General features: G+C 38.8%; 2 long non-coding RNA genes across 2 annotated transcripts; both read left to right on the forward strand.

The window, feature by feature from the left end:
- The first annotated feature begins 773 nt into the window (after positions 1 to 773).
- Positions 774 to 4,057, forward strand: LOC107098631. The gene is made up of 4 exons (XR_001481905.1): positions 774 to 1,021; positions 1,100 to 1,219; positions 2,973 to 3,230; positions 3,743 to 4,057. It is a non-coding gene; the product is annotated as an uncharacterized LOC107098631 (long non-coding RNA).
- A 216-nt stretch (positions 4,058 to 4,273) lies between these two features.
- Positions 4,274 to 10,394, forward strand: LOC107098630. Its single transcript, XR_001481904.1, has 3 exons — positions 4,274 to 4,520; positions 9,630 to 9,950; positions 10,150 to 10,394. It is a non-coding gene; the product is annotated as an uncharacterized LOC107098630 (long non-coding RNA).
- The last annotated feature ends 8,006 nt before the right edge of the window (positions 10,395 to 18,400 follow it).

The following is an 18,400-nucleotide window of genomic DNA, read 5'->3' on the forward strand; positions in this document are numbered from 1 at the left end:
ATGCAAGCAGAATTAAAACTAAAATGGAATCCTGCAACTCATCCGTAGTCACTATTTAAATGAAGAGTTGACTGGTTTAATCTGTGTTATTTGTTCCTTAATTTTTCAATTTGAAACCATGAAAACAAGAGAAAGGAGGTTATTTATATATGACATGACTTGTTATTCTCCCTCTTGTGGACTTTAAGCACTCATTGAATTTTTTTTTCTTTTTTAAGCAGTGGAACCTTCCTGCAATGGCAGACAAGATAAAGCTCAATATTATAGAGCTTTAGGAGAAAATATGGAACTTTCCCTGGTGAAAAGCATCTCTCAAATTTCACTTTTCCAGCTGACAAAGAACAACTCGGTGATACTAAGGTGGAGAAAAAACAACACTGTATTTAGTCAAAAAGAGAGTCGATTTCTTTTTTTGCCTAGTGATGGAACATTTAGGATTGATGACCTAAAAACGGGGGACAGTGGTGAATACAGACTTGAAATGTTTGATGGCAGTGGAAAAGAAACAGGAAATAGAACTCTTCATCTATGTGTTCAAGGTAATCCACTTTAGCTTCCATTTTGTATACTTTGATGGTGTTACAGTAAGGTATGTTTAATATTCTACTTACATACAAATGTAGATAATTACACAACATGTTTCTGAGTGTTCCGCATCACCACAACTTTAAAACAATAAGTAAATAATAATAAATATTCAGTTTAATATTTCAAAGATTAGTATAAAAATTAATGAAATTTATTCAGTGGCATCTTTTTCTTTTAGCTCCTGTATCCTCTGTCCAGCTGGTCCATCAATGTTTGTCCCCGGGACAGATCAAGGTGTCCTGTCTCTCTGAAGGGGACAGTCCTCAGTACAACTGGACTCTGGATGGAAAAACACTGAAAGACTCTGAACTCCTCTCTGGAAATGATCAGACTAGCATCATCGTTGTGAGACAGAACATCTCAGGGCGTCTCGTCTGCTCAGTTAGGAATCAAGTTAGTTCCTCCTCGAACTACTTTAACATATCTGACAGTGGTGAGTTAGAAACAGACAATTAACAGATTGATTATACGACCTCTACCAGACTTATGATTATAACTTATTTTCTTCCAGGCTTTAAAATCAACTGCACCTCCAATAGGACACAAACAGATATATTGGTGGATAAAGTAAACAACACCCAGGATGTTGAAGTAACAACAGTCTATCCAACAATCAGACATACTACAATTGGTAAGAGGACATAACAAAATATCCCTTCTGTCTTTCCTGAGAGAAATTAATTTGAACCAAATAGTATATTTTTCATATTAATGTATTTTAAAATGCTTAGATGCAATGATACTCTTACTCGAGTAAAATGTTTCTGTTTACAAAAAATTAGTATAACTATTTGAGATCTTTCCCCACACAGTCACACTTTTCTTTCAATAATAAGCAGCCTTTTGCTCTACATACTCTAATGCTGCATTCACACCGCAGCCACTTTGAGCAGCAGAAGCAGCAGGTTTACATGCAAAGTCTGTGGTTAACGAGCATCAAGGCTCCTCAAAAGGCCCTGCAGCACGTGTTGAGCAGCACCTTGATTGATCGATTGACTTTATTGATCTCACAGTGGAGAAATTTATTTGTTAAATCAGCTCAAATAGCATCTTGATGCATTTGAGCATCTGAGGTGCATGAAAAATTAAACTTTTGCTGCTCGACGCGCCACATCTACGAATCAGAGAAACTGATCTGGGAGATGGCAGGGAGACAGATACAGTACTGGTGATGCGGATCACTATAATCACTAGTCTGAAACAGTTTATTAATGTTGAAAACTTAAACTTAAAATTATTAAACTTATCAGCAAAATATATTTGCTTTTATTATTCTGGTGTGCGCAGTTTGTATAAAGTAGATGAAAAATGCTAACACCTACTTCCACCCGCCACAAACAGTAGCAGAAATCCCCCAAGAGGCGACGTGGCCTGAGGTAGATGTTGCTAGGGATTTCCTGTGACAACGCACCGCCGGTATGTTGGAGTCTGCACAGCTCCAGCAGAGAAATAATATTTTAAGGCAGGATCATAACTCGATGAACAGACTGCGCAGACAATTTACGAGGTGTAATGTCTCACTTAAAAACATATTAAAACTACTTTTTACCCACTTATCATAGTATAGCAAAGCAGCTCTCTGCCATTGAGTACAGGGGCAGCACAAGCATAAGTGCATTTGTACACATCATACTGGATTCCCTTCAGGAGCATCAAAGATGCTCTTGAGGTGCGTCTGAACTTAATGTGAACATCATAAAAAATGAAGCAACAGGTGCTTGGTGCCTTTCTGCTGCTCAAATCGCGTTAGGTGTGAACATAGGTATGAGGTACACAGCAAAACTGGCTTTGTAAAGAATATACTAGACAAAAACACACAACTTCCTGAATTGCTCTGAACTTTATTAAAAAATTTTGGACATCACTTTCAAACTAGGTATTTTTAATTACTATTTAACCAGTTTAAAAGACTTGCATCATTTATGATATAATGGTTTCTTTTTTTCAAACAGTCCATTTTTTTAATCTTGATAATGCGTAAAAAAAAACATGTAGCTTTTTTTAAATTATCTGCATGACATTCAACGGTTTAATTCCAAGATTTAATAAGGATCTATAACTATATTTTTTATTAGATTTTATATTTTCAAATCCATTTGGATCAAAGAAAATATTCAACAAATCCTTACTTTATTAACCATATACTTTTTAAAACTCTACATCTGTGTGTTCAAGGTTGAACCTTAATAGTTTTTTTTTTGTTTTGTTTTTCTCCTTATAAATGTTGTGTTATAAGAAATCTAAAATTGTTGTTGTTGTATATTCTATTAAATCTTTGTGCTTATGTAATTGTATGTGCATTCTGTACTTTTCCAGCTCCTAACAGATAGTAAAACTTAGCCAATATTTTCATATTTAAATTTATCTTTCTGGGTTTTTCTCAGCTCCCGTGTCTTCTGTCCAGCTGGTCTCTGAGTGTTTGTCCCAGGGCCGTATGAAGGTGTCCTGTCTCTCTGAGAAAGGGGACAGTCCTCAATACAGCTGGACGCTCGATGGACACACACTGACAGACTCTGAAATCTTCTCTAGAAATAATGTGAATAATACCATTATTCTTAGAAGAACCATCTCAGGACTTCTGGCCTGTTTAGTCAGAAATCAGATCAGTCAATCCTTCAAGCAGATGAGCTTATTTACCTGTGGTGAGTGAGAATGTGATAAAACCTCTTGATATTTTTCATGCGATGCATCTTAGTGGGTGTGACACTGTGTAAATGGTAGCCTGTATGTAAGGAATATCTTGAATTTTCCCTATTGTCCACTATTTTAAATAACCACTGAATTATATATATGAAAGATTTCATAAAATTTACTATTAAACTTTTTTTTTATTATGACAGATACTAGTAAATGTTTCCTTGTGTGTTTCTGTTGTGGTCATGTAAGAACTGGTGACATGAGGTGTTCACAAACCTTTACTAAGATAAGCATCACATTACCCCTTCAACTACAGTATATCTGTCCTTTCTGTCTTGAATAAATAAGCTAAACAGTTATCTGCTGTTTTAAGATCCTAGCTGTGTAACCCATTATCAGTTTTAACCTCAACTGTTTGACAGTAAATGCATGCTGACAACTTCTTGAAACAAATACAAGATATTTTTTGTTATTTTAATAATAATCATAACTGGTATTATTATTATTGTCATTTAAGGTGTGAAACCTTCCTGTGATGGGAGAAAGGATGGAGCTCAATGTTTTGGAGCTCTGGGAAGAAAGGTGGACCTTACATTGGTGGACAGCCCCTCAAATATTCCTGGATTCCAGTTGAAAAAGAACAACTCAGTGATACTCATATGGAGAAACAACAACATTATATTAAGCATAGAAAAGAGCAGATTGTTTTTTTTTCCCGGGAACGGAACACTTAGGATTCATGTCCTGGGTAGGACTGATAGTGGTCAATATAAACTTGACATGTTTGATAAATATGGGAAGGAAACAGGATTTAGAACGCTGCAGCTGTTTGTTCAGGGTAATCAACTTATATTTTCTAAGTTCTTTATCTTTCCTTCTTATAAAATAAACTGTCAAAGGTCACTCATTTAAACATCTACTGTACATAAAATATGCTATATGTGTATTCAATAACTTTCCAAATGTCCACCAAGTGGTCAAAAATAGCCTATGCTTGGTTTTAATATTTGACTATTCTGTGTGGATTTTATTTCTCTCAGCTCCTGTCATTTCTGCCCAGCTGGTCTCTGAGTGGTGGTTCCAGGGACAAACGAAGGTATCCTGTCTTTCTGAAGGGGACAGTCCTCAGTACAGCTGGACACTGGATGGACACACACTCCCAGAGTCTGAGTTCCTCTCTGGAAATAATGAGAATAACATAATTATTCTAAGACAAAATATCTCAGGAATTCTGGCCTGCTCAGTCAGAAATCAGATCAGTCATTCCTTCAAACAGATAAACCTCTCTGGCAGTGGTAAGTGAGAACATTATACAAAATGACTTTGCTTATGAACTTCACACATCTAAGTGGATGCGTTACTGTAGTAAGAGCTTAACTTGGGTAACAAAAACATGTTTTGTACATGGAAAATTAAATTTTGTTTCAAACATTTTTAGCCCTTAATTAAATTTTGTTGCATACTTGGAGTCTCAAGGATTTAAGATAAGTTAAATTTAGTCTCTCCGGTTGCTTTATACACACATGGACAAAATTGTTGGAATCCCTCATTTGATTTAAAAAAAAAAACAGAAAAAAAAACACAATAGTCAAAGAAGTATATTGAACTGGCATAAAACAGGTTTGGATAAAAAAGCGATATGCATTTCTACTAATTAGCTTTATAGGTTTCTACAATGTTGTAATCAGTCAGTGGGCGTATATATAGGGCTAGACGTAGTCACTGTGCTGTTAGAGACATGGTGTGTACCACACTTTAAGGTAAAGAGGACAATCTTTTATTTACGGGTGGATCATCTAGATAAGTGGTCCTCCTAATTGTTAATCATTCTGGTGATATGTTTTCAGAAGGCCGTCCTACATGCTTGTCCTGTTAGCTATCTTTTTCTGCGCATGCACACTTTCAGGCGTATATCTGTGGTGAGCTACGGTTTCAGACAGCTCACCTTTCTCACCAGGGTGCTTTGAAATTGGCTGTGGGTCGTTAGAGAAAAATTGTCTACGAAGTGTAAAAAAAGAGAAAAAAAGGCCTCAGAGGAGGCAGATATAGCCCATAGTGCCTTGCAAAGCACTATGGGATTTGCATTCCCAGCGACCCACTGTGGCAACCAATAACAAAGATGTTGCAGGCACCGCGCAGTGAAGGACAAGTTATGTGACCAACGCAGCAAAAAGCACTCTATATAGTGATTGAGGGATTCAGGGGTTAGAGCGGACGTTCGGGCACAGTAAGCCTGTATTTGCTATGAGATAAGCAACTTTTAAACAAAGTGTCCACGAGGAGAAATGGGCTCGTGCAAAAAATTTGTGAACATCCTCCACAATACCTTTAGCATGGACCATAGGATGCAAAATAAAGACTTGTCTATTGAGATCAGAAAAAAAATTATAGGCAAGAAAGGGAAAGTACAAATGAAAGGGTTAACCAAACTAACTTAATTCACAAGATTGTGTTTTACATCAGTTTTGCACTACTTTAAGCGGTCATGTCATGAGATTGGTTAATGGTTTAGCTAGCAGTTTAATATATTGATAAAATTTAATATGATGGAAGACAAAGCTGAAGTGACACTCAGTCATCTAAATCACATTGCTTATGCTTGTGAGCCCATTTACCGTGTGACCTGAGCCATAGTAAGGAGAGAAGAGGCAGTTTGGCCGTTGGGGTTCTGATTATCCCTTCTACCCGACAAAACACTGGTTGTGGAAATTACGTAAAGCAGCAGACCTGAGTCAGGCAAGCAAGTCCATCAGAGCCTAAAGCTACTCTGAGTGTTTTTCATTTCATGACCTACTGTATAAGCTGGGCTCTACTGATTAGCTAAAACATTGTGACAGCATGTCATTGGCAAAAATCAACCATAATAATAGGGTGCCAAAAAGCACGACAAGCAAGGAGGGCTAAAGGTACGTTGGCAGGCATGAAGTCATCAACTACGCCCCTAACTCAAAAACAAACGTCAATCACTAGAGCTTCCTTAGCTGAGTGCTTGCACCCTTTTTGTTTAAAACACAAATCATAAAAAGGATAGACGATAATTTTCCAAACTATGTCAACAATCACAAAGCTTCTGGGAGAAAATGTCCTATGGACATCTTAAATCTGCATGGTACAATGAAATCTTAATATTATTTAGGGATTCTAGGAAGAAATATTGTGCCCACTCTTATTTGCATGTCATTTGCATGGGGGGAGTGTTGGCCTAGGGGTTAGAGCAGTGAGAAGGTTGCAAGTACTCGGTTCGATCCCCACAGCCTCCACCCTGGGTTCCTGAGCAAAACCCTGGACCCTACACTGCTCCCCGGGCACCACACAGTGGCAGCCCAATGCTTCCCAAGGGAATGGGTCAAAATACAGAGAATGGATGTCTCCATTGTGGGGCAATAAAGGGACTTACATATGTCTTGCAAAAGGATAATGAACCAAAAGACAGAGGTAAAAAACACCCATGAATGGCTAAGAGGAAAACACTGGACTTTTCTGAAGTGACTTTCCATGATCCTATTGAACATTTTTTTTCAGAGCCAAAAATAACATCTGATTAAGGCACTCTTCAAAACTGAGACAGCTGGAATATTTTTTTCATGAGTAGTAGATCACATTACCTGCTGAGAGGAGCAGAAGTCCAGTTGACAGTTACATCAGTTGTTTGATTACAGCGATTACCTCAAAATGCTGTGCAACAAAATATTAAGTTATTTTGACCCGGCCTGTTTCATTTGTTTATTATTCAAAAACAAGGTGGAAAAGCAAGGTTTGACTTTATTATTCAGATTCAGGTTATTTCTGTGACCATTGTGGATTTTCCTTTTATAAAATAAGGGGCTCTAACAATTCTGTCCATGTTTGTAAATTCACAGGAGTCTTTTTTTTTCAATTCATAGTTTCCTCAATTCCCTTTTACGTGTTTGTTTGTTTGTTTATTTGTTTTTTTTTTCATAAAGTCACAGCTGTGCTATTGTTACACCACATCTTGGAATTCTGCATTATTAATTGTCATAGAGAAATATTATTCCAAGCTCAATGCAGAAGCTACAGCTGGATATGTGCAAATTGTGCAGATGGAAGGTGAAAAAGGTCTCATTGGTATTTCGACACCGCACCAAAATAAGTTGCTCTCAGACCAAAGCGTTGCAGTTTCACTTTATATAGAACATAACTGAATGACTGTATTATTAAAAGGAAGGACTTCGAAGCAAATGCTGTATCTAGATAAATGTTATGTTTTATATAAAAGTAAAATTAAGTTTATATATGTCTTTAGTAAAGGTAATATGTTGAGGAATAAATAGATTTTCCACACACCTATCACAAGAGAGACTTTTTTGTTATCTGATTCTTAGTTTAAAAACATATCAAGTACTGTAATATTTTAAGGATACTGGACCATCACTGGATTCCCAGTCCTTAGACTGTCATATCACAGTTAGAAGGTCTGATTCTGGACCTTTCTGTGCTTTGTTCTCATTCAGACTCTTAAGGTCCCAACACTGTATGATTTTTGCAGTTTTATAACAGTATTCCCTGGCACAATCGGTGATGTGGGTTTAATAATATTTTGTACAATGTCAAGTCTAATGGGTGCATGTTGTGCATTCGCCATTCACTATAAAATAGCCTACTATGCATGACAATAAGCATCTTTATCAGCAAGTACTAACAAATGTAATCAAATTTGCAAGCCAAAATGATTAGTTTAGGTAAAGGCAGCCTGTCAGCGTAGGCAGTGTAAGCTGGTTTAGGACCCACATGCAGAGATGAGGAGGCACAGATGAGTATTTACCTATTTAATGATAAACAGGAAAATAATCCAAGAACAGAATGCAGAAAACCAAAAAATCCAAGAGACAACAGGGGGAGGAGCCAACACATGAGGAGCCAAGTTAACAATGAGAAACCAGCAAACAGTAACTGATCAGGAGGTGTACATATGGGAGAAATAATGAGAGGACTGATTATCTGATAGGGAGTAGTGTAAACAGAAGCAACTAGAATGAGCAAAGGAAAAAAGAGATTGGCACTAGGGGGCAACAGAGAGTAAATCAAAAAATGCAACACAGCTTAAATATAACACAAAACAGAAAAGAAACCGATGACCAACAAAACAGAATGACATAAATAACTTAAAACTCGAAAAGAAACTCCAAATGTCCAAAAGGGAAGAACCAATGAGGGAAATACGATCGAAACTTTCACCGGTTTATTAATGGTTTGCAATCTGCAAAGGACCCAGCTGATGAAGATGGTTTTCTTTTGCAGCTCTGGCTGATGCTGTACGTTGTCATGCTTTTTGCTATGATGAGACAAGTTTGTATGATGGTAGCAGACAGGACAGGTTATCTGTCACTTGAATCATATAAGAAATTAAAAACATATTACTTGCCTCTTTATTTGTACGGCAGCACCACTTGGAACCTGTAGTCTCTTCTGCCCCTCATCAGTTTTTTGGATATATATGTAAGTCTGTATATTTCCTTGTGTTTGGACCTGAAACTAATTTGCCTTAACAAAACTTTGCAAACAAATCCCAGCCATACAGTTGATGACACATTGGATTATGCAAATTTAAAAACTATATTTTAGCAGATGTTATCCTTTAAATTGACATCTTTTAAGCAGCTTTTAGGTCTACATTCCTCCCTAACCCTTGTTGCAGCTCAGTGTGTTAGATGATTCTCATACTAAAAAAAAATAATTCTCATCTTATACATCCTTATATTTACATTAAACAAGGAGGGCTACTACTCTTTTTTTTTAAACTGATATCTGACATTCTGGCTAACTCATGCTTCTCTTCTATAAAAATCCTAGAAACATACAGTAACATCTTGCTTTCATCTTCTCTATGAAATTTTTAAGTATTACAAAACCAGTAGCAGTTGCATTCCTATTGGTTGATCAGAGCATCTGTCACACTGTTTGATAGTCTTTCGCCTTTTTACGGCAGCAAGGCCTTGGTCACCCGTGTCTGTATAATGTCTGTGTGTTTTGTCTTTTCTTGGCTGTACCGAAACTGAAATTTTGCCCAACTGGAGTGCCACTCTAGACTGGGTGACAAATAAAGAAATGTTGAATCTTAAATATCAGACCTAGATTTATAATTAGGGTTATCTTTGGTTGCGAGATGCTAGAAACGGCTGTCTTAGAACCTGCATCACAGGTTGAAGTGAGTCTACAGATTTAGAGCCTCATATACAGTAAGTATAATCCTCCATTATTTTCCGACGTCCCCCGCCGTTTGTCTCCGACAAGGTTTCAGCTGTTTTTCCCATCATAGCTCAGTTTCAAGGTCAACTGTTTGACAGTAAATGCTTGCTGAAACTGTACAGAGTGATGACTTGTTTAAGATGAATGTAACATTTTGTTATTGTTGTTCTCAGTATTGTGATAAATGTCAATTTTAGGTGTGAAAATGATCTGTGATGGGAGACAGGATGGAGCACAGTGTTATGAAGCTTTTGGAAGTAAAGTGGACATTCAACTGGTGGAAAATGTCTCTACAATCCCCAGATTCCATTGGACAAAGGACCAGTCAGTAATACTCAGGTGGATAAATAACAACATTTTATTTCGTGCGAAAGAGAGCAAAGTTCTCTTTTTTCCTAACAATGGAACAGTTAGGATTAAGGACCTGAGCAGGACGGACAGTGGTCATTATAAACTTGAAATGTTTGATAAAGGTGGAAGACAAATAGGACAGAGAACCCTTCAGTTCTATGTTCAAGGTAATGTACTGGTTTTTGAGGGGGGTTTGCTTACACGCTTAAAAAATCAAAACCTAGGCTTACCTCTTCTTTATCCAATATGTCACAGCTTGTGTAGTTTGTACTTTTCAAACTCTTTTCACCAGATAAGCAAAAAATAACTTGAATCCTGTTTTGATATTTGAATAATCTGCTAATCTTTCTTGGGTCTTTCTCTCAGCTCCTGTGTCATCTGTCCAGCTGGTCTTGACGTGTTTGTCCCAAGGACAGAGGAAGGTGTCCTGTCTCTGTGAAGGGGACAGTCCCCAGTACAGCTGGATGCTGAATGGATATCCACTGACAGACTCAGAAATTTTCTCAAGAAATAATGAGAGTAACATCATAATTCTGAGAGGAAACATCTCAGGAAATTTGGCCTGCTTTGTCAAAAATCAGATTAGCAGTTCCTTCAATCAGATAAACATATCTGGCTGTGGTGAGTAAAATCATAATATACAATAAGACAACCAGATGGTCAATATTTATCGCTCTGTATCAATCTAGATTTAAATCAATATAAGAAATTAGTGAAGAAGAGATTTGCTTTACTTATATAAAAATCTCACAAACGCTTGTTTTAGAGTTGGCTCGATACAGTATGAATGCTTTGATGTCTTTCTGTAATTATTACCAATATATCCATTGGGTATGTTTTTGCTAAAATGTAGCTGCTTCAGCAAAAGTCCACCAGAAAATGAATATTTAAGCCTTATAGACTGTCATCATACAAAATAAAATTGTAATGAGGCTTTTCTTTATCTGAAACAAATATATATATATATATATATATATATATATATATATATATATATATATATATATATATATATATTTAGGTCTTCTAACACTAAAATGTCATGTTTGCCCTTTACAAGTCTTTAAAACTTTCACTCTCCAAACCAGTTAAGGTGTTATTTTGTGTCTTCAAACAGGTCTGTCCACTTTGCCTGTTTTAGGACTGCGCGCCACTGTGGTATTTCTGCTATTAATAGGTGTGTCTCAATATTTCACTTGGAGGAGGAAGAAAATTGAAAAAGCCAAAGAATCAGCGTTCTCACAAATAACTGAGGATCCAGAGAGCTCTGCTCTCATGATCGAAATGAAAACTTTTGAGCAATGAATGAAAACTTACATTTATGTGACAATAGATTTTTGAAGTGCAATTAAAAAAAGCTAAATTTTCAAGATATTTTGAAACATTTCCTTGGTTAAGTGGCTTTTAATACATAATGTATAATATTTTGTCTGTTTTGGTGGCATTTGTGCGTTGGTATTTTCATTATAATACACACTGTTGATGTACCTACCCGTGTTCATTTTATATTTTGTATGTGCAGTTTAATGTTCATCTGAAAGTATATCTTAGTGTAAATATCTTTAAAACGTGGTCTCTTGTTGTTGTATTTTTAAACCACACAGAATTATACAGTGTTTCCACTCTTAAGTGAAACTCCAAAAAAATTAAATTTGGACTTCTATGAAACAGTCCTGGGTGAAAACAAATGTTTCTTTGATGATTTTCTGCTGCAACTTCATGTCAGAAAAAAGCAGCTTGCCTATGTGTATTTTTCAGACAAAAACAATGTTAAGTTGACTAAAAGTAACCATAAAAAAGAGCTTTTTCAACTAAGTCTGTTGTGTTGTAGGTCATGATGATCTGTAATTTTAAGCTGCAAACATGGAAACACTTTCTCTACTTTAACATTTTAGACTTCCTGGGTTCTCAGAGGAAAAAACTCCTATTACTTTTTAACGAGTATCCACTCTTCTTGTGAGTCTGTAAAGAGGCCAGAGAATCCACATCACTCTCCTCATTACCTTCACTGTCACCTCACTGCTAACACTGTAATGAACTCAGAACACTGGACCCAGAATTAAAGGCAAGACAGGCAGTGGGAAAGTTCAAAGCATTTATTAAACAAAACAAGACCTGCAGGGAGAATCTCTGCAGAAATAGGAAATACAGGTCAGTGACTCGATTGTCGGGCTGATCACGACTTGGAGCAAAAGTCACTGACCTGATTCAAAGTTCAGTTCGATCCAGAAGGAAAGTGTTGAATCCAAACACGAGGTAAATCACCAGTTTGTGGTGGGCGACGCCCTACAAGAGTTCCTAGAGACAGAGAGCAGAGCAGGCGCCAGCCGATGCCGAGCAGCAACAGTGTCCTTAACCCTATACAGGGCACTCATTGAAATACTTTGAAATTAAAGGTTTTAAGCCAAGAGTGTTGTAGGAGGACAGAACAAGACATTACTTCTGTAGCAATAAAAAAAATAAAATAATAATAATAATTTTCATGCCAAACATTACCAAAAACAGTCAATTGCCATGATATGGTAAAAAGATATTACAAATTGTTCTTCTATAAGAAAAATCATGCAAAACAGAGTGAAATAAATACATATTTTGCAGCAATATACAACCCCGAACATTAGTTTTAACATGTGCACTAAAATGTACGTACTTTTCAGTATTTCCACTTGGCCTATTAGGGTTTTTATTTAAATTATAAACTTTTTAACTTACGTAATAACTTATTAAATTCTTTTAACTTAATGTATACCAGGTAACATATCCCGCAACAGCAGGAAACATTAGATTACTAGTGGTAGTCTTTGAAGCAGTTACGCTCAGCTTTCAGACAGAGGTGGACCTTGCAGACCACATTTGACCTCACAGTGTTTCCTTGTTTGCTGCAAAACTCGCAGGTCTGGCGTTTGGCATGGACAGGGACATGGAAGAGGGACAGATCAGATCGCACTGCATAATTTGGGTGTTGCTGTGGTGTACTCAGACTGCAGGGGGAATATAGTAATTGGTGGTCAGAAGAACATGATGAGCTTCTCCGGGATATATTGACCTTAGGCTAATGGCACTCATGAACACGTTGATTCTTAAATCTTTCAGAGACATGGCATTCATATCAAGGGCCTTGCAGTCCCGCTTGTAGACAATACAGGCATGTGAGAGGCTAAAATCAATGGTGTATGGCAGGTACCACCTCTTGGACTTCATGGGGGTACGGTAAAGGTAGACCAACATATTCTTATCAATGCCCCCATGTTGGCATTGTAACTCTTAATGACAGCTGGACAGCTCACAGACTCCTTCCTCTCTGTCTCATGGCAGTACCTCATAGCTCCACCCCTATGTCTGTTGACAGCAGAGTCACCGTTTTGTTGTCCTTCCATCTGACGACCAAGATTCCACCGTCACTGCCGACATAGTCATATGTACCAAGAGGCACATTTTTCTTCATCTCCTTGGATGACTTGATTGGAGGGTTTTGAATCCTGTTGTCCCCGTGTACCTAGAGAAGGAAAGAAAAGAGAAGCTTTCTTTATTAGCATACAGTGCGTATAGTACAGTCAACAGTACCTGTAGTTCTAGTCTCGGAAGTACCTCACAAGCTCCAGACTGGTGAAGAAGTTGTCTGCAAAGATGGCAGACGTTATGGTGGAGGAGACTGTCAAAGTCAGACAACTGTTATTAGGTAATAAAACTGACAAAGATTAACCATATTCACTGCAAAAACATAGTCCTTTTTTTTTTAGGATATTAAACTGAAAAAAAAATACCACTTTTCACTGCAATAATACATAAAATATTTTTTAAAAAAACTGTTATTAGATCATACAACTGACTGAAATCACACTTATTTACTTTAATAACTGATAAAACAACTACGATTGGAAAATAAAAATACCCCTCCAAAATCCCCCAATATTCTGGACTTCTAATTGAATAATTTGATGTATTATACACACTCTTGGCAACATTCTATTATAATATGTTAAGTGGCACTGCTTCATTTTTTAAGAAGATGCAGTAAGTACTTGCATAGGGTATATGTCCAAAAGGAGTAATAACGTATCAACTCCTGTATTTACCACCAGAGGGCGTAAGAGGGCGCCTATAATTACCATGCTCTAATTTCACTAATTTCTTCAATTCCTCAGCATATAACAAACATGTCATCACTTTACACAACAATTCAACACTAAAATGTGTGACTTGCAGTGACTGACAATGGTTTGTTTACTTATCACCGTAAATTTGGACGGTTTCCAAGCCAAGACCGGAATTTTTTCCTGCTTCTCCAGAATGAGGAAGTTTGCTGCATCCAAGATCTCATCTGATTGGTCAAATGCCAAAAGGATGAGCACGACCACGTAGTTAGATCTTTGCTGATTGGATGGATATAAACCATGGAATTAACAGGAGAGCAGGAGTTATTCAATCTCTTAGTGGAGCGCGAGTTACCAAAAACGATCACTTGCCCGATTTAAGGGGAAATCCATATTTAAAGACAGGTCCAGGTTCAGAAGATAAATCCAGGAATCATTTCAGAACAGATCAGACTAACAGAGCAGACAGAGGCAAAGCAAAACCCGGGATCCACAGGGCAGAAAGAGATTCCAACCAGGAAAACAGAACAACATTTAGAACGCCAGAGTTAACCTGCCGCTGATGGAAGGCAAACAAAAAAAAACAAAAAAACATAAATAACAGAGGATCAAGGTGGAAATGATCTGCGTTTATCAGCCGCTGGACCAGTTAGACAGGTAAGCAGGATCAAAGGAAGAAACCCCAACCATCAGCAGCAGGAACATGGCACTCACTTTGAGAAAAAGACTCACACTCTTTATTTGGTTTCCTCTTTTTATTTTTTAGAAAAATCTCCAGAGAACAACCTGCCTCCTCTGTTTAATCTGTGTGTTAATGCCATCAGTGTGTGACTGCTCACTGACTACTGAACAACAATAAACAGCATCAGAACCAACAGCAACAAAGTCTCTGGTATCCAGACTAGGAACCTGGGGGCCATCAGAAACTAACCCAGCAGATACTAAACCATTAGGGCCTGAAAAATCAGTTCCTGGACCATCAGGACCTGGAAAAGCATTAACAGAACCAGCCTGTTGTATACTCTGTGAGTTTCTCTCCTGTAAACTAAACAAAGTCATCCACTCTAAGCTTCATTATTAATGTACAAAATGCTGTGTTGGTGTTGTGCCTTTACACACNACCATCAGGACCTGGAAAAGCATTAACAGAACCAGCCTGTTGTATACTCTGTGAGTTTCTCTCCTGTAAACTAAACAAAGTCATCCACTCTAAACTTCATTATTAATGTACAAAATGCTGTGTTGGTGTTGTGCCTTTACACACTGTATGGTTTCATTATTAGCAGTTACTGGTGTTTACCAGCAGAGGGCAGTCTTTCCCAGGGAATGACAGAGACTGTCCATGCGGGATTACTTTCAGAGTGGTGTGGGTTCATCATGATTGAAGTACAGGTCCTTCTCAAAATATTAGCATACTGTGATAAACTTCATTATTTTCAATAATGTAATGATGAAACTTGAACATTTATATATTTTAGATTCATGCACACTAAGTTATTTCAGGTCTTTTATTGTCTTAATACGGATGATTTTGGCATTCAGCTCATGAAAACCCCAAATTCTTATCTCAGATCATTAGGAAATTTCATCGGACTAATAAAAGAAAAGCATTCGCAATACAAAAAAAGTCAACCTTCAAATAATTATTTACAGTTCTGCACTCAGTACTTGGTCGGGATCCTTTTGCAGAAATGACTGCTTCAAGGCGACGTGGCATGGAGGCAATCACCCTGTGGCACTGCTGTGGTGTTATGGAGGCCCAGGATGCTTCGATAGCGGCCTTTAGCTCATCCACAGTGTTGGGTCTTGCTTCTCTCAACTTTCTCTTCACAATATCCCACAGATTCTCAATGGGGTTCAGGTCAGGAAAGTCGGCAGGCCAATTGAGCACAGTGATACCTTGGTCAGTAAACTATTTACCTGTGGTTTTGGCACTGTGAGCAGGTGCCAGGTCATGCTGAAAAATGAAATATTCATCTCCATAAAGCTTTTCAGCAGATGGAAGCATGAAGTGCTCCAAAATCTCCTGATAGCAAGCTGCATTAACCCTCTAGCTTCCAAATCAAGTCACTTTTATGAAAGATGCCCCAGCATTTAACCCCCTTATTTATGTTTGCAATTTTATACAGTAGAATTTTAGTTATCTGATGCAGAAAACTACAAAATCATAGTATTTTAAATAAGCTTAATTTTTACAAAATACTGTATTTACCTAATTTTGTGTTTAAGTGTAATCTTTGTAAATAATCAAACCTTTTAGCTTGTTTTTTTTAACCCTATACTGCACGGTGTTGCCATATGGCAACATACCCATTTTGGAGGGATTTCTGGAAATTTGAAAATAAACTTGGACTCTGATTCGTCTGAAATCCATGGTAGAACTGTTCTGCAGCCAATGACAGGCTATGACAACATTACAGGACATCCCTCTAGCTTTCACAGCCATTCTTTCCCGCGCTGGTGATGGCTTCAGTCACTGTCAGAAATGCTCCTGATTTTATGAAGATTATTTCCTGAATGGGACATCTTTTCAAAATACAAAAATAACTGCAACAAACTGGGGTAAGTTCTAGCATTTTTTATGTAATATGTATATAATATGACTTATTATTTACTTTTTTATTCAGTAAAATAGGTTTGTTGCTATACGGCAACATTGTGCGGTAATGGAACAACATTTGCTAATACTTGTGCAGTGTGGTCTGTTGGGAGAGTTTTGAAACATACATGTATGAATGTACCTTGCTCATGTANCAGATTTTAGTCCGAGAACAAATTTAGAGATTCTACATTGATTAAAAATAATCTGCAACGAGATTTAACTAATTTGTCAGGAGATACAAAAATAAAAGGAAAATCACACTTTACAGATGTAAAATCAAAATAAAATGTTTTTAAGTATAAACCATGTTGATGAAGGTCAGCTTGGTCAGATTGTGGCAGCAGTAGAACGTTCTCCGTCATTTCCCTTGCCTTACCAGGGGCACGGTCACCAAGAGGCACTAACGGATGGACACAGGACTATTACGGTCACCAAGAGGCACTAACTGATGGACACAGGAGTATTCTGAACAACTGGACATGTCCTAACCCTAACTCTAACCAATAGTGATCCCATATGTCCCACCACACCCCTCGTCAAACGCTCCGATAACGCCGTAAAAGTACTTAATACTCACATCTGGCCCTCTTGGGTCCCATTTGTCCCACCCTACCCCTCGCCAAACACTCCGATAACGGCGTAAAAGACCTTTTTTCTAAATTTTACAAACTTACCTGGTTCACAGCGACCCAACAGCAACAATGAATGGACATCTGGCCAGATTGAAGCACTGGGACAGCAGTCAGCATGTTAAAGCTCATATTTTTAAACTTTTAACCATGTTTTTTATTCTTTTCCAAGTTTTACCACCTTACCAGGGGCAAGGCCACCCAGTGCAGCCCCTCACCCCAGGGATAGGTGTCAACATCAGGGGACAAGACTCAGCAGACCCGGTTCAACACCTCCAGAACCAGGGAGGCCCAAGAAGCGGGCCCTGGACCGCCCTGGTTCTCCACAGGCCTCCAGGACCATGGGGCCCGGTTCAGAACCAGTGCATACCCCAGGGACAGGTGTCGACACCAGGGGACAGTAATCGGCAGGGCCTGGGTCCAGAACCAGGCTCCAGAACCAGGGACCGGGCCCATGGAGATCCTCTCCCCAGACACAGAGCACCCCGGGCCCGCCACAGGCCCATGGACCGGGACCAGGGTCCAGAACCAGGGACCGGGCCCATGGAGATCCTCTCCACAGAGACAGAGCACCCCGGGCCCGCCACAGGCCTATGGACCGGGCCCAGGCTCCAGAACCAGGGACCGGGCCCATGGAGATCCATTCTGGGGACAAAGATGAGCATTAAACGGACAGAAAGCCGCATAGCACTTGACCTTTGACCCCTAGAGAACGGCTCACAGGGCCCATGGAAAATATACAATATTAATAGGACAGAACTCGGCATCACAGGGGACTTTAATCTGCAGGGCCTGGGTCCAGAACCAGGGACTGGGCCCAGGGACCGGGCCCATGGTCCAGAACCAGGCTCCAGAACCAGGGACTGGACCCATGGAGATCCTCTCCCCAGAGACAGAGCACCGCGGGCCCGCCTGCAGACGGGCTGGGCACACCGCCTTGACCTCCACACAACCACCTGCAGGGTCATGCTCATTCGGGGGACATAGCTGAGCATTCAACGGACAGAAAGCCGCACAGCACTTGACCTTTGACCCCTGGAGAACTTTGCAAAACCACACCCCGTGGTGAAACCCACACATGTGTTTTCCCAATCCTGTGAGTTAACCCGCTTTCAACTTCATTTTTTAAATAGGAAAGATTTAAAATGACTGCATTTACACACTGGGATCCACACACTGCACCTCCAGAACCAGCGGAGCAAGTGGAGCTCCTCTCCCCAGAGACAGAGCACCGCGGGCCCGCTTTAACCTCTGTGGAGCAGCCCCTGGTTCTCCAGAACCCACATCATGTC

The sequence above is a fragment of the Cyprinodon variegatus genome, unplaced genomic scaffold (genome assembly GCF_000732505.1).
Source record: "Cyprinodon variegatus isolate N-32 unplaced genomic scaffold, C_variegatus-1.0 Scaffold794, whole genome shotgun sequence".
NCBI classification, from domain to species: Eukaryota; Metazoa; Chordata; class Actinopteri; order Cyprinodontiformes; family Cyprinodontidae; genus Cyprinodon; species Cyprinodon variegatus.